Genomic DNA, 13,384 nt, shown 5'->3' with positions numbered 1-13,384 from the left:
TTCTCACAGTGGCCAACCAGATGCCTGGGGGAAGCCCGCAAGCAGGACCCGAGTGCAAGAACACTCTCCCCTCCTGAGGCTTCCAGCAACTGGTTTTCAGAAGCATGCTGCCTCTGACTAGGGTGGCAGAGCACAGCCATCACGGCTAGTAGCCATTGATAGCCCTGTCCTCCATGAATTTGTCTAATCTTCTTTTAAAGCCATCTAAGCTGGTGGCCATTACTGCATCTTGTGGGAGCAAATTCCATAGTTTAACTATGCGCTGAGTAAAGAAGTACTTCCTTTTGTCTGTCCTGAATCTTCCAACATTCAGCTTCTTTGAATGTCCACGAGTTCTAGTATTATGAGAGAGGGAGAAGAACTTTTCTCTATCCACTTTCTCAATGCCATGCATAATTTTATACACTTCTATCATGTCTCCTCTGACCCGCCTTTTCTCTAAACTAAAAAGCCCCAAATGCTGCAACCTTTCCCCGTAAGGGAGTCGCTCCATCCCCTTGATCATTCTGGTTGCCCTCTTCTGAACCTTTTCCAACTCCATAATATCCTTTTTGAGATGAGGCGACCAGAACTGTACACAGTATTCCAAATGCGGCCGCACCATAGATTTATACAACGGCATTATGATATCAGCTGTTTTATTTTCAATACCTTTCCTAATTATCGCTAGCATGGAATTTGCCTTTTTCACAGCTGCCGCACACTGGGTCGACATTTTCATCGTGCTGTCCACTACAACCCCGAGGTCTCTCTCCTGGTCGGTCACCGCCAGTTCAGACCCCATGAGCGTGTATGTGAAATTAAGATTTTTTGCTCCAATATGCATAATTTTACACTTGTTTATATTGAATTGCATTTGCCATTTTTCTGCCCATTCACTCAGTTTGGAGAGGTCTTTTTGGAGCTCTTCGCAATCCCTTTTTGTTTTAACAACCCTGAACAATTTAGTGTCATCAGCAAACTTGCTCACTCCTAATTCTAGGTCATTAATGAACAAGTTGAAAAGTACAGGTCCCAATACCGATCCTTGAGGGACTCCACTTTCTACAGCCCTCCATTGGGAGAACTGTCCGTTTATTCCTACTCTCTGCTTTCTGCTTCTTAACCAATTCCTTATCCACAAGAGGACCTCTCCTCTTATTCCATGACTGCTAAGCTTCCTCAGAAGCCTTTGGTGAGGTACCTTGTCAAACGCTTTTTGAAAGTCTAAGTACACTATGTCCACTGGATCACCTCTATCTATATGCTTGTTGACACTCTCAAAGAATTCTAATAGGTTACTGAGACAGGACTTTCCCTTGCAGAAGCCATGCTGGCTCTGCTTCAGCAAGGCTTGTTCTTCTATGTGCTTAGTTAATCTAGCTTTAATAATACTTTCTACCAGTTTTCCAGGGACAGAAGTTAAGCTAACTGGCCTGTAATTTCCGGGATCCCCTCTGGATCCCTTTTTGAAGATTGGCGTTACATTTGCCACTTTCCAGTCCTCAGGCACGGAGGAGGACCCAAGGGACAAGTTACATATTTTAGTTAGCAGATCAGCAATTTCACATTTGAGTTCTTTGAGAACTGTCGGGTGGATGCCATCCGGGCCCGGTGATTTGTCAGTTTTTATATTGTCCATTAAGCTTAGAACTTCCTCTCTCGTTACCACTATTTGTCTCAGTTCCTCAGAATCCCTTCCTGCAAATGTTAGTTCAGGTTCAGGGATCTGCCCTATATCTTCCACTGTGAAGACAGATGCAAAGAATTCATTTAGCTTCTCTGCAATCTCCTTATCGTTCTTTAGTACACCTTTGACTCCCTTATCATCCAAGGGTCCAATCGTCTCCCTAGATGGTCTCCTGCTTTGAATGTATTTATAGAATTTTTTGTTGTTGGTTTTTATGTTCTTAGCAATGTGCTCCTCAAATTCTTTTTTAGCATCCCTTATTGTCTTCTTGCATTTCTTTTGCCAGAGTTTGTGTTCTTTTTTATTTTCTTCATTCGGACAAGACTTCCATTTTCTGAAGGAAGACTTTTTGCCTCTAAGAGCTTCCTTGACTTTGCTCATTAACCATGCTGGCATCTTCTTTGCCCTGGCGGTACCTTTTCTGATCTGCGGTATGCACTCCAGTTGAGCTTCTAATATAGTGTTTTTAAACAACTTCCAAGCATTTTCGAGTGATGTGACCCTCTGGACTTTGTTTTTTAGCTTTCTTTTTACCAATCCCCTCATTTTTGTGAAGTTTCCTCTTTTGAAGTCAAATGTGACTGTGTTGGATTTTCTTGGCAATTGGCCAGTTACATGTATGTTTAATTTAATAGCACTGTGGTCACTGCTCCCAATCGGTTCAACAACACTTATGTCTCGCACCAGGTCCCGGTCCCCACTGAGGATTAAGTCCAGGGTTGCCGTCCCTCTGGTCGGTTCCATGACCAACTGGTCTAGGGAATAGTCATTTAGAATATCTAGAAACTTTGCTTCTTTGTCATGACTGGAACACATATGCAGCCAGTCTATGTCCGGGTAGTTGAAGTCACCCATTACTACCACATTTCCTAGTTTGGATGCTTCCTCAATTTCATATCTCATCTCAAGGTCTCCCTGAGCATTTTGATCAGGGGGACGATAGATCGTTCCCAGTATTAAGTCCCTCCTGGGGCATGGTATCACCACCCACAACGATTCTGTGGAGGAGTCTGCCTCTTTTGGGGTTTCGAGCTTGCTGGATTCAATGCCTTCTTTCACGTATAGAGCGACTCCGCCACCAATACATCCTTCCCTGTCCTTCCGATATAGTTTATATCCAGGGATAACCGTATCCCACTGGTTTTCTCCATTCCACCAGGTCTCCGTTATGCTCACTATATCAATGCTCTTCTCTAAGACCAAGCGCTCCAGTTCTCCCATCTTGGTTCGCAGGCTCCTAGCATTAGCGTACAGGCACTTGTAAGCAGTGTCTCTCTTCAAGTGTCTTTGGCACTTGTGGTTAGGCCTGTGGTAATTTTGCTCTTCTGAATTTATATCCTGTGCCCCTGCTCTCACAATGCCTACTTCTAGGCCTACCCCTTTTAAAATTTCATCATTTCTTTGGTTTTTATCCCAGGGGGGAGGTTTATTCCGAACCGGACCTTTCTCAGCTCCTGTCGGGTTTCCCCCCTCAGTCAGTTTAAAAGCTGCTCTGCCACCTTTTTAATTTTAAGTGCCAGCAGTACAGATTTTTGTGTTCACAAATCCACATTAGAAATACCACAAAAAAGCCCGATATGCTTTCCTGCATCGATAACCAATCGCATTAAGGCCCGTGCACTTGGACGCAATGCTCACAGACTTTCCTGCCATAGGCGGTCCATGAGTGTTCCTCTGTCATATTCCAAGCCCCTTGTCTCCTTCCCACCTGATAGCACATCCACAAACCTGCTCATGCATGGGAATTTAAAAAAAGACATTTCTGCACACTTCCAAAAAAGCATGCAAAGAGCAAATGACTATTATGGACCAATCACTGAAAAGGGGTGGACTTAGGGGAGTGGCCAATGCTAAAGCAATTTAGACCAAAAAAACAAAAGAGCCCACACGTGTGGATGCTTGATAATCGGGTTTTCACCATAATCCGACCACAAACAGGACATGTATGGATCTGGAAGCCACCAACCGGATACAGAAAATGTGGATTTTGCAGTTAGGTATGGATAGTCTCTAAGAGGCTGGGGCATTAGGGTGAATGGGGCACTGCCCCGCCAATCTACTCTCAACAAATCCCCATCTAACTTCCTGGTTTCTAATGTGCAACAGGGGTTGGCCCTGCCTGTCAGCTTCCCCTGCCTCAGTGTTACCCTTGAGGAATTCAGCAGGGACTCTATCAAGCTCACATTTTCTGAAACAATGTGAGAACTGAAACACAGCCATCCTTGGAAATTCACAAGTATTTGAATCCTGCAATGCAGTTCGCCAACCAAACACTGTTTACAAAAATGCACCTGACAGGGGAAAGTGTCCATAAAGATGAATATGAGTGAAAATAACATACAAAAATGTATTATGTGACAAGAAATAGCTTGCAAAAATCTTCACATTAGCCAAAACTGTGTATAAAAATGTGTTTATTATTAAAATGCTGGAGAATTTTCATGAGGATTCATTTTTTAAAAAAAAATCACAAATTGCTGCAGATATGTGGTGAACTGAATTTAAGACTGGAAAAATGAGAAACAGACAGAACCGAAACTGACAGATCTTTCCATCCTTAGATCTCAGGGTTCTAGTGAAAATCAAAGTAGATCCTGCCAGCCTAAAGTCTGCCCAGCCCTTGGTGCTTTACAGACATATCTCCAGAAGATATCCGTTAGAAACACAGCAGCCTTGTCAGAAAACTCAAATGGGGAGTCGCTCTATAAACACACACTACTAACTTGCCAAGAGAACAAAGGCAGGGGAGGGAACAACAGGGAGAGGGAACTAACTGAGAGAGGAACTGTTCTTTCAGTTTGATTCTCTTCTCAGGAAAGTAAATGGTCAGAGACAATTTGCTTGTTCCTTTGCTTTTTTTTTTTTTTTTTAAAGCACACATAAAAACAACAGCCATCTTTTGTGGAGGTAGGAATGTCCAAATGTCAGGATGGATATGCTTCTGGAGTTTTGATTGGATTTGGATGTTGCAGGGATGATGACGTTATTTGGTTTTGTCTGCAAACTGGTCTGCAGAGTCATCGGTGCTGCAGACATCACAGGGTGTGCGTAGGAATAGTCAACAACCCCCTTTTCTCTTGAAAGAAGTGGTGATGGCTTGCTGCGTATGCCGGAATGTATGGTCATTGCTAGCAGTGGAAGGGGTTGGGGATTTGGCTGGGCAGTGCGAAACCTGCTGAGAAGCCCATTGGGACTGAACCAACAGAGGGTTTCTGTAGCGCTTAAATATCTGAAATGAAAGAACTGGTGAAGGGCTGTAGCTCAGTGGTAGATCATCTGCTTTGCATGCAGAAGGTCCCAGGTTCAATCCCCAGCAACATCAGGTAGGGCTGGGAGAAACCCTCTGTGAAACCCTGCAGAAACCCTGGAAAGCTGTAGTCAGACAGTGTTGGCAATACTGAACTAGATAGACCAATGGTCTAACTCACCATAAGGCAGATTCCCACGTTCCTATGTGCTGGGACTGACATGTGCCTTGCTCAGGCATTCCTGGGCCTCTGCTATTTTAATGCCAGTTTTCACCAATTTTTGGATTCTCTTCTGTATTGTTCTGTGAACAGCCTTGGTGTTACTCTTCGTTAAAGGTGGCACATAAATGCTTCTGAGTAAAGAACAAACAAGCCAACAAACAAAATGGACAATAAAGCTAACAGTGGCTACTAGTCACAACAGCTATGTTCTGCCTCCACTATTGGAAGCAGTATGCCTCTGAGTACCAGCTGCTGGGAATCACGAGTGAGATGAGTGTTGTTACATTGTGGTCTAGCTTCCCATCGCATCTGGCTGGCCACTGTGAGGACAGGATGCCAGACTAGCCTTTGGCCTTTGAAGTGGTGGCAAGGCTTCTGCTTCTTCTTCAAAGAAAGAATGAAAGAAAGAAAGAAAGAAAGAAAGAAAGAAAGAAAGAAAGAAAGAAAGAAAGAAAGAAAGAAAGAAAGACACTCATGGCCTCCTCAAATTTAAAAGACAAGACCACTTACTCTCCAAAATTGTAAGATTTTGCTTGCTCCTGTATATTAATCCCGTTTTTGGATGTGTGTGTCTGCATTTTCATCACACACACACACACACACACACACACACACACACACACACACACACACACACACACACACACACACACACACACACACACACACACACACACACACACACACACACACACACACACACACACACACACACACACACACACTGAATCTTGCAAACGTTTTGGGTTGAATATTTTGGCCCAGTACTCAGTGGTATAATGGTATTTTTGAAGTACAGGGGGTCATTGTGACAGCCCTATAGCTGCCCCCAAACAGAGCCCAAAATGCTGGCGGCTGCAGTGACCTCTTCCTCCCACCCCACCCCCACCCCTACCCCTGTGTCCTCCAGCTACTCACTACCATCCAGTCACCAATCTGCCGGGGGCATTCTTGCTGCCTGCTCAAACCGATGACGCAATGCAGCGGCACAAGCAGGCATTTGTGAATCATTTGGACTTCTTGGTGGGAAATTTTCTTCTTCATCATCACCACTATATTTATTCCCTTCCCTTCACCAGTAGGTCCCAGGTTGGGTCACATCTGTATAAGATACATTATTAAAAATGTTTAAAACAAACTAAATAACATGAATAATAATACCTTATTTTCAACGTGCATATCCTGTCTCTTGGGAAGACTTTCAAGGTGACTAAGAAGGACCCCTCCATAATTAAAACAATAGATTGAAATTACAAATGACAAAAATACTTCTCTTGCAACACATAGAACAGAGTAATGAAACAGTGGCATCAACAGCATAAAAACACCAAAAGCACAGGAGAAAAGTTAAATCTTAATGGGAATTGCCTGAAAGGTAACACTGTCAACACCAAGTAAATATCCCCAGGAAGGGAATTCTACAACCATGGAGCCAACACAGAAAGGTCCTTGCTTCTGGTCAACATCCACCTCACCTGTAAAGAAGGAGGGCATGGAGCAGAGCATCTGATTAAGTTCTTAATCCCTGGATTTAAAGTGCACTGTGCCCTTGATTCCCTTTTTCTGTGTTTGTTCTGAGATTTGGCCCAACGTTTAACTCGGAACATGGACTGTGGGTTCAACCTTAAACTCACACTTACCTGGGAGGAGTAGGGATGGGGGAGAAATTCAATCCAGTTCTTATTTATTTTTGAAATGTATAGCCCACCCTTCCTCCCAGAAGGAGCCTACATAAAGGTGAAGCTACATAATTTGCACATAATTTGTTTCGTAATCATAACAATACATAAACTGAAACACAGCCATATTTCAAAATTCACACATCTCTGAATTTTGCAAAGCCATTCTCCAGCCAAGGAATCTTTTAAAACATACAATTACTAGGGTAAAGTGTGCAAAACAATTGCACATAGTAATGAAAATAACATACAAAATGCATTATAATAGGGAAAATGCTTTGGAAAAAAGTGTATATTAGGCAAAAATTGCTCACAAAACTGTGTCTATTAGGAGAAATGCATAATCAAATGCTGATGAATTTTCATGAGGACTTTCTTTTTTGAAAAATTATGAACTAACGTGGAAATGTGGAGAAGTGAACTTAAGCTTGGAAAAATGAAAAACGGAGAGAAACCGAAATGCACAGGTTGACCCATCTCTACTTGAGGGTATGGATGAAGGAGAAATTTGATACAGTTCACATTTGAAGCTGAATCTATCAAATTTGCATGTTCTCAAACAATATGAGATCCAACACACAGCCATCCTTCAAAATCCACACTTACCTGAATTTTGCAATGCAGTTCTCCAACCACATGTTCACAAAAATGCATACTTTAGAGGAAAATGTGCATAAAAATAAATATATTCATGAAAATAACATACAAAAATGCATTCTATTAGGAGAAATAGCTTGAAAAAATATGCTCATTAGGCAAAACTCCATGCAAAAAATGTGTTTATTAGGAGATAGTCATGCTAAGATGCTGAATAATTTCCGTAAGTTTTTTTAAAAAACGATTGCAATTTGCTACAGAATTGTGGAGAACTGAATTTAAGACTGGGAAAATGAGAAACCGAGAGAACCAGAACTGACCAACCCTTCCATCCCTCCTTGGAAATAATCCCCATTGAACTCAACAGGACTTACTTCTGAGTAGACACAATAAAGGATTGTACTGTAAGAGGACATCAGCCAATCTTATTGCATCAAAAGGTTTGGCTGTACTGTGGCAAAAGGAATGTGGTAGCCAGTCAGTGTCAGGTTATTATACAAACATGACCCCTCCTTTTATTTTTGCAAATCTACAGACTCGGTGACCAAGTGAAGCAGTGGAGACAGTTTGCCCGGCTGGACGACCTTTCACCTCCTCTTTACTAAATAGACTTAATTGCTGCATTTGTCTGTCATTTGAGCTACAAATAATTCCACTGAGGTCATTGGGGGAAAAAGCTTGGCTTTTTAGCCACCATCGCAGAACCTCTAATATGATCCTGCAGGACAAGAAAACATGTGAGAGGTTGTGACAACATCTCAGTCTAAGTGGAGAGTTACCGCCAATGTGAAAAAGACCTTTACCAACTTTGGCGAGCAATAGGACATGAGCCCGGCACACTTGTGTGTGTGTGTGAACACACAGGATTGTATCCAATCATGTTCTACTCCGAGGAGACCGACTGAAAATTAGTGGCACTGAGTAACTTATGTTAGTTGATTTCAATGGGTCTCCTCTGAGTAGAATGTCTGTGGATAAAACCCCACACCCTGTGGATTATTTATTTATTTGGCCACTGGCGTTTGAAAGAGGAGAAAAGCTGTAACCCTCATTTGGAAACAGTGAGGTCTGCGTGGGGGAGTGCAGAAGAAGGTGAGAGGGCGAAGGGGCCCATAGGCCGATGGTGGAGCATCTGCTTTGCATGCAGAAGGTCCCAAGGTCAACCCCCAATGGCACCTCCAAGTAGGGCTGGGAATGACCCCTGCCTGAAATCCTGGAGAGCTGCTGCCAGTCTGTGTGGCTAATACTGGTCTGAATCCGACTGAGGCAGCTCCTCGTGTTCCTATCAGACTGAAGGTCCATCTCGCTCCAAAATGATTAGGGGCACACTGGTCCACTATGAACATCTTTTAAATCAGGAGTGGGGCACCTCAGGGACTCGAGTCAAATGCAGCCCTCTAGGACCCCCATCCAGCCTACAGGACTCTCCTCAGGCCATGTGCAGAGGGTATCCCTCTATTTGAAGGACTTCTAACAGTCATCTGTTTGAAGGGCTATCTGGTCCAAACCCAGCTGAAAGCATTGGTGTAGTGGCAAATTCAGAAGGGAAGAGTCCCTTCATAAGAACATAAGAACATAAGAAGAGCCTGATGGATCAGGCCAGTGGCCCATCTAGTCCAGCATCCTGTTCTCACAGTGGCCAACCAGGTGCCTGGGGGAAGCCGGCAAGCAGGACCCGAGTGCAAGAACACTCTCCCCTCCTGAGGCTTCCAGCAACTGGTTTTCAGAAGCATGCTGCCTCTGACTAGGGTGGCAGAGCACAGCCATCATGGCTAGTAGCCATTGATAGCCCTGTCCTCCATGAATTTGTCTAATCTTCTTTTAAAGCCATTCATGACAGTTATGCCACGCCTCCTGACAGCCAGGCCCGCTTTTCTACTTTCCTTCGTTTCCCTTGCTCTCTCTATTATCTCACGAGTCCACACTCCACTACAACAGACATCCCTAGGAGCCAATCAGCATAAAAGGGGAGGCTGTGTGTTAGCTAATGAGAAGTGTCTTCTCAGTGGCTGACTCACCTCCTTTCACTCTGATTGCCTCCTTTCACTCTGATTGACTCTTCTCAGTGGCTAACAGGCTCCCTTTTCATTTTAGCTTCTAGTGACAGTTCTGGTTTAATTTGTTCTAGCACCCAATTCTTTGTATTTTTCACAGTCCACGGTATGCACAAAGCTCTCCTCCAACACTTCTCCTCCACACTTCTGTAGCAATTAGCAATTTTTTAAAAAAATAATCCTTATGAACATTCTCCAGCATTTTAGTGCAAATTTAGTCCTACTAAATTTTAGTCCTACTAAACACTTTTTTCATGCAGTTTTGACTAACGTACACATTTTTGCAAGCAATTTCTCCTAATATATTTTTGTATGTTGTTCTGATCAATATATTCATTTCTATGCACATTCTCCCTAATGTATGCACTTTTGTAAACATTGGTTGGAGAACTGCATCACAAATTTCAGATAAAATTTTTGAAGGATGGCTGTGTTTCGGTGCTCATATTGTTTTTTGTGTGAATTTGATAAATTTGGTTTTAAATGGGGATCTAATCAAATTTCTCCCCTATCCCTAAAGTACAGAGGCAGCCTCTTCAGAATCTTCAGAAGGGCAAGTGCAGGCTCTTCTGTGATGAGTTGAGGAGGATGAGAGAAGTGCGTATTTGCTTTGAGATCTCATCTTTTCTGAACTGGTTGTGATTTCCTCTTCAGGCTCCCCTCAGCTTTCTCTTTTCTTTTATGTCTTCTTTGGCAGCCGTAGGCCAGAGAATGGCAATTTCCCACTTATATGCTAACTTTTTTTCTGCTGATGATTGCAAGAGCACAAGGCAAGAATTTGCTCCCATTTCAGAAGAGATCTGGCTGAACTAATGGTAAGAGGCTGCTTTCAGGATGCTCTTTGATGTGCTTTCCCCAGGTTAGGTAGATTGAGTCCACCTCTAATGCAACAGATTTTATTTCTTTATTGATAAGATGTATAACTCGCCCTATAGCCAAAGGTCTCACAGTGGAGAATAATGATTCCTCAGTTAAAAATAAAAGCAAACCACAATCCATAACAATAAAGACCAGCTTTTTTTAAAAATCACACCACAAAACTGCAGCAATCAGCACACATTCATCCTGATTTTGGGGAAGGGTTGTAGTTCAGTGGTAAAGCATTTGCTTATTTATATATTAAATTTATATTCCGCCCTTCCTCCCAAAGGAGCCCAGGGTGGCATCTGCCTTGCATGCTGAAGGTGCCAGGTTCAATCCCTGGCTACTCCAGGTAGGACAAGGAGAGACCCCTGTCTGAAATCCTGGAGGGCAGCTGCCAGTCAGTGTAGACAATACTGAGCTAGAGGGACCAACGGCTTGACTCAGTATTAGTCAGCTTCCTACATTCTTATTTGTTTGCAGGACGTTTGCAGGGAGGTTAGACAACGTCAGCTATTTACTGAGCATTTATTTTGATTTGTTCGTGGGACAGTTATATGATGTTGCATCAAACAATTGTTATTCCACACTTTCCAGTCCATTTCCCCATCACTTTACTTGTTACAAAAAGTCTTAGTTGGGGATGAAGCTGGATTTGTTGCACAAGAGCACCATATCCACTTTCATTGCACAACCGGAATTTGCTGGTATGTGACTGAATCTCACCCCATAGTGACAGTCTAGAAGTACCTGAAAAAGGCCAGAGGAAATAGCTGTTTTAAGCTAGTGTCTAAATATAAGTAGCAGAGGTGCCAGCTGAATTTCTGTGGCGAGGGAGTGTTATGACCAGGGTACCATCATGGAGAAGGCCTTCTCTCACATCACCACATCAAGGACCAGATACTGAGACAGGTCTCCCCAGAAGTTCTTAAAGCCTCTGCAAGGCGGGAGAGTAGCTTCACCAAAGATTTAGATCCCAAGTCATTCATTGATTAATAAGTCATCAACAGGACTGTATTGTTACATCTCTCTCTCTCTCACTCTCTCTCGATAGACAAAGATGCTTGAGTCTCACTAATGTGGGAGTATTTATTTATTTTGTTGCATTGCAATTTATATCTCACCTTTCCTGGTATAGGAAATAGGAAGCTGCCTCATACCAAGTCAGATCTAGCTCAATATTGTCTACACTGACTCGCAGCGGCTCTTCAGGGTTTCAGGCAGGGTTTTTTTTTCTTTGCTAGCCCTACCTTGCAGTGCTGAGGATTAAACCTGGGACCTTCTGCATGCAAAGCAAATGCCCTGCCACTGTGCTAGGCCCTTCCAGACAAGACAGTTGCCCATCCAGGCACCAACAAGACCTGGACCTCCTTAGCTTCATCAAGGTGTTGAGCTCAGGTACTTTCGGACCACACTCTGGGGCCAAATGACAGACACTTTTGCAACACAAAGAAAGCTGAAATTTGGTACACTTACCTGCAAATTTTGAAAATGGAATATATGTCCCTCTTTCTCAGATAACTTTGGATAGATGGATAGATGGGTTGGGATTTTGTGGTGTAGAAGTGAGGATCTGCACAAGAAGTTGGGAATTTAAGTGTCAATGTGGGTCAAGCTGAACATGCATGATACGTCCCCCTTCATGTGCTTTAATAAGCCCTGGATTGAAGGTAGGAGGTGTTTCATGTGGCAGCCATGAACATGTTTGTCATCTCCATTTATGTCTCTAAAATATTCAGGGGCCTGCTTTATTAGTGGGTGGAGATTTTAGGTTAAGTGTGAATATATATATATATATATATAGTGTGTGTGTGTGTGTGTGTGTGTGTGTGTGTGTAGGCTTCTTGATCTATGTATCCCACCCCATCTTGAAAAGGAAGGCTTTTAATCTGTGACATAATGGAGAATTTCTGAAACTCTAGACTCTTTGTAACTTGGCATAAGGTGTTGTTCAATAATGGATTTTCTGACCATCCCAACCCAATTAGTGGCAAGTGAACTAACTTCACTTGGGAGAAAATCAGTGAGGACTTGAGCTGTCCTCCAATCCTTATCTCCCTTGCCAAGACCATAGCGTGTGTTTATCCCTGCTATTTCCTATGAACTTGAATAGAGATTTTCCTGGGAAAGTCTAGCTTTCCTGTCAGATTTCCAGTGGACAATTTTCCCAGAGAAAAGCCAAGTTCTCCTTCTGTATTGAATCAGCAGGACAAATGTAAAAATAAAATGAAAACTTAGAAGATGGTTGGACAAGAGGGGAGAGATACCAAACTTGGGTGGCTTCTTGCGCATTGATGAAAAAGTGGAGAAGATGCAGGTTTGCATACAATCTGCATATTGCAATTAATATATCTAGATGTGCATGTAGGGATAATAACTAGAATTCAAACTGAAACACAACATATCTCATCATAGTGACTGTGACCAGGTGAGCTCTGTACCCGCTTGGTCTGCTGTCCAAATGCTCACTGTTGATGGACAACTTAATGGTCACTGTGGTCTGTGAGGGAACTTCTCCTGCAAATCCCAATGATATTAGAAGCCTCCTCCACAGCAACTTGAACCAGGGCTTGCAATGTGGCCACCCCTGTTCTGTGGAACAGCATCTCTGTCGAGATACAACAGGTGCCCACTATTGGCACTTTCTGGAAACAATGTAAAACGTTTCAGTGGGCTTTTCCAGCTGGATGAATGGCTCTCTGTCATGGTGTCAATTTTTTTTGGGGGGGGGGAAATCTGCTTTTTTGTGTTGTTTTTAACTCTTTTTAAGGTGTTTTTATTACACATTGCCTTGAGACACTTGCATGGAAGGTGATAATAACAATAACAATATCAAAATAAGAAAACAAAACAACAACAATAATGCTCTTTTGGTGAAAAATGCAGCGCCAGTACTTATACCTTGCTGAAAGTGCTGTGATTGCCAGCACAAAATAGTTGCCATGGGCAGCAAAAATAAATAAATAAATAAATGTGCAGATACTCCGTACTGGTGAATTCCATCACACACAAATAAAACACTGATAATAATAGCTTCATCCCCCCTTCTCTCTT

Source organism: Rhineura floridana, chromosome 13, assembly GCF_030035675.1.
Source record: "Rhineura floridana isolate rRhiFlo1 chromosome 13, rRhiFlo1.hap2, whole genome shotgun sequence".
Taxonomy (NCBI): domain Eukaryota; kingdom Metazoa; phylum Chordata; class Lepidosauria; order Squamata; family Rhineuridae; genus Rhineura; species Rhineura floridana.
The sequence above is the reverse complement of the archived record's forward strand: the minus strand, read 5'-3'. Positions refer to the sequence as shown.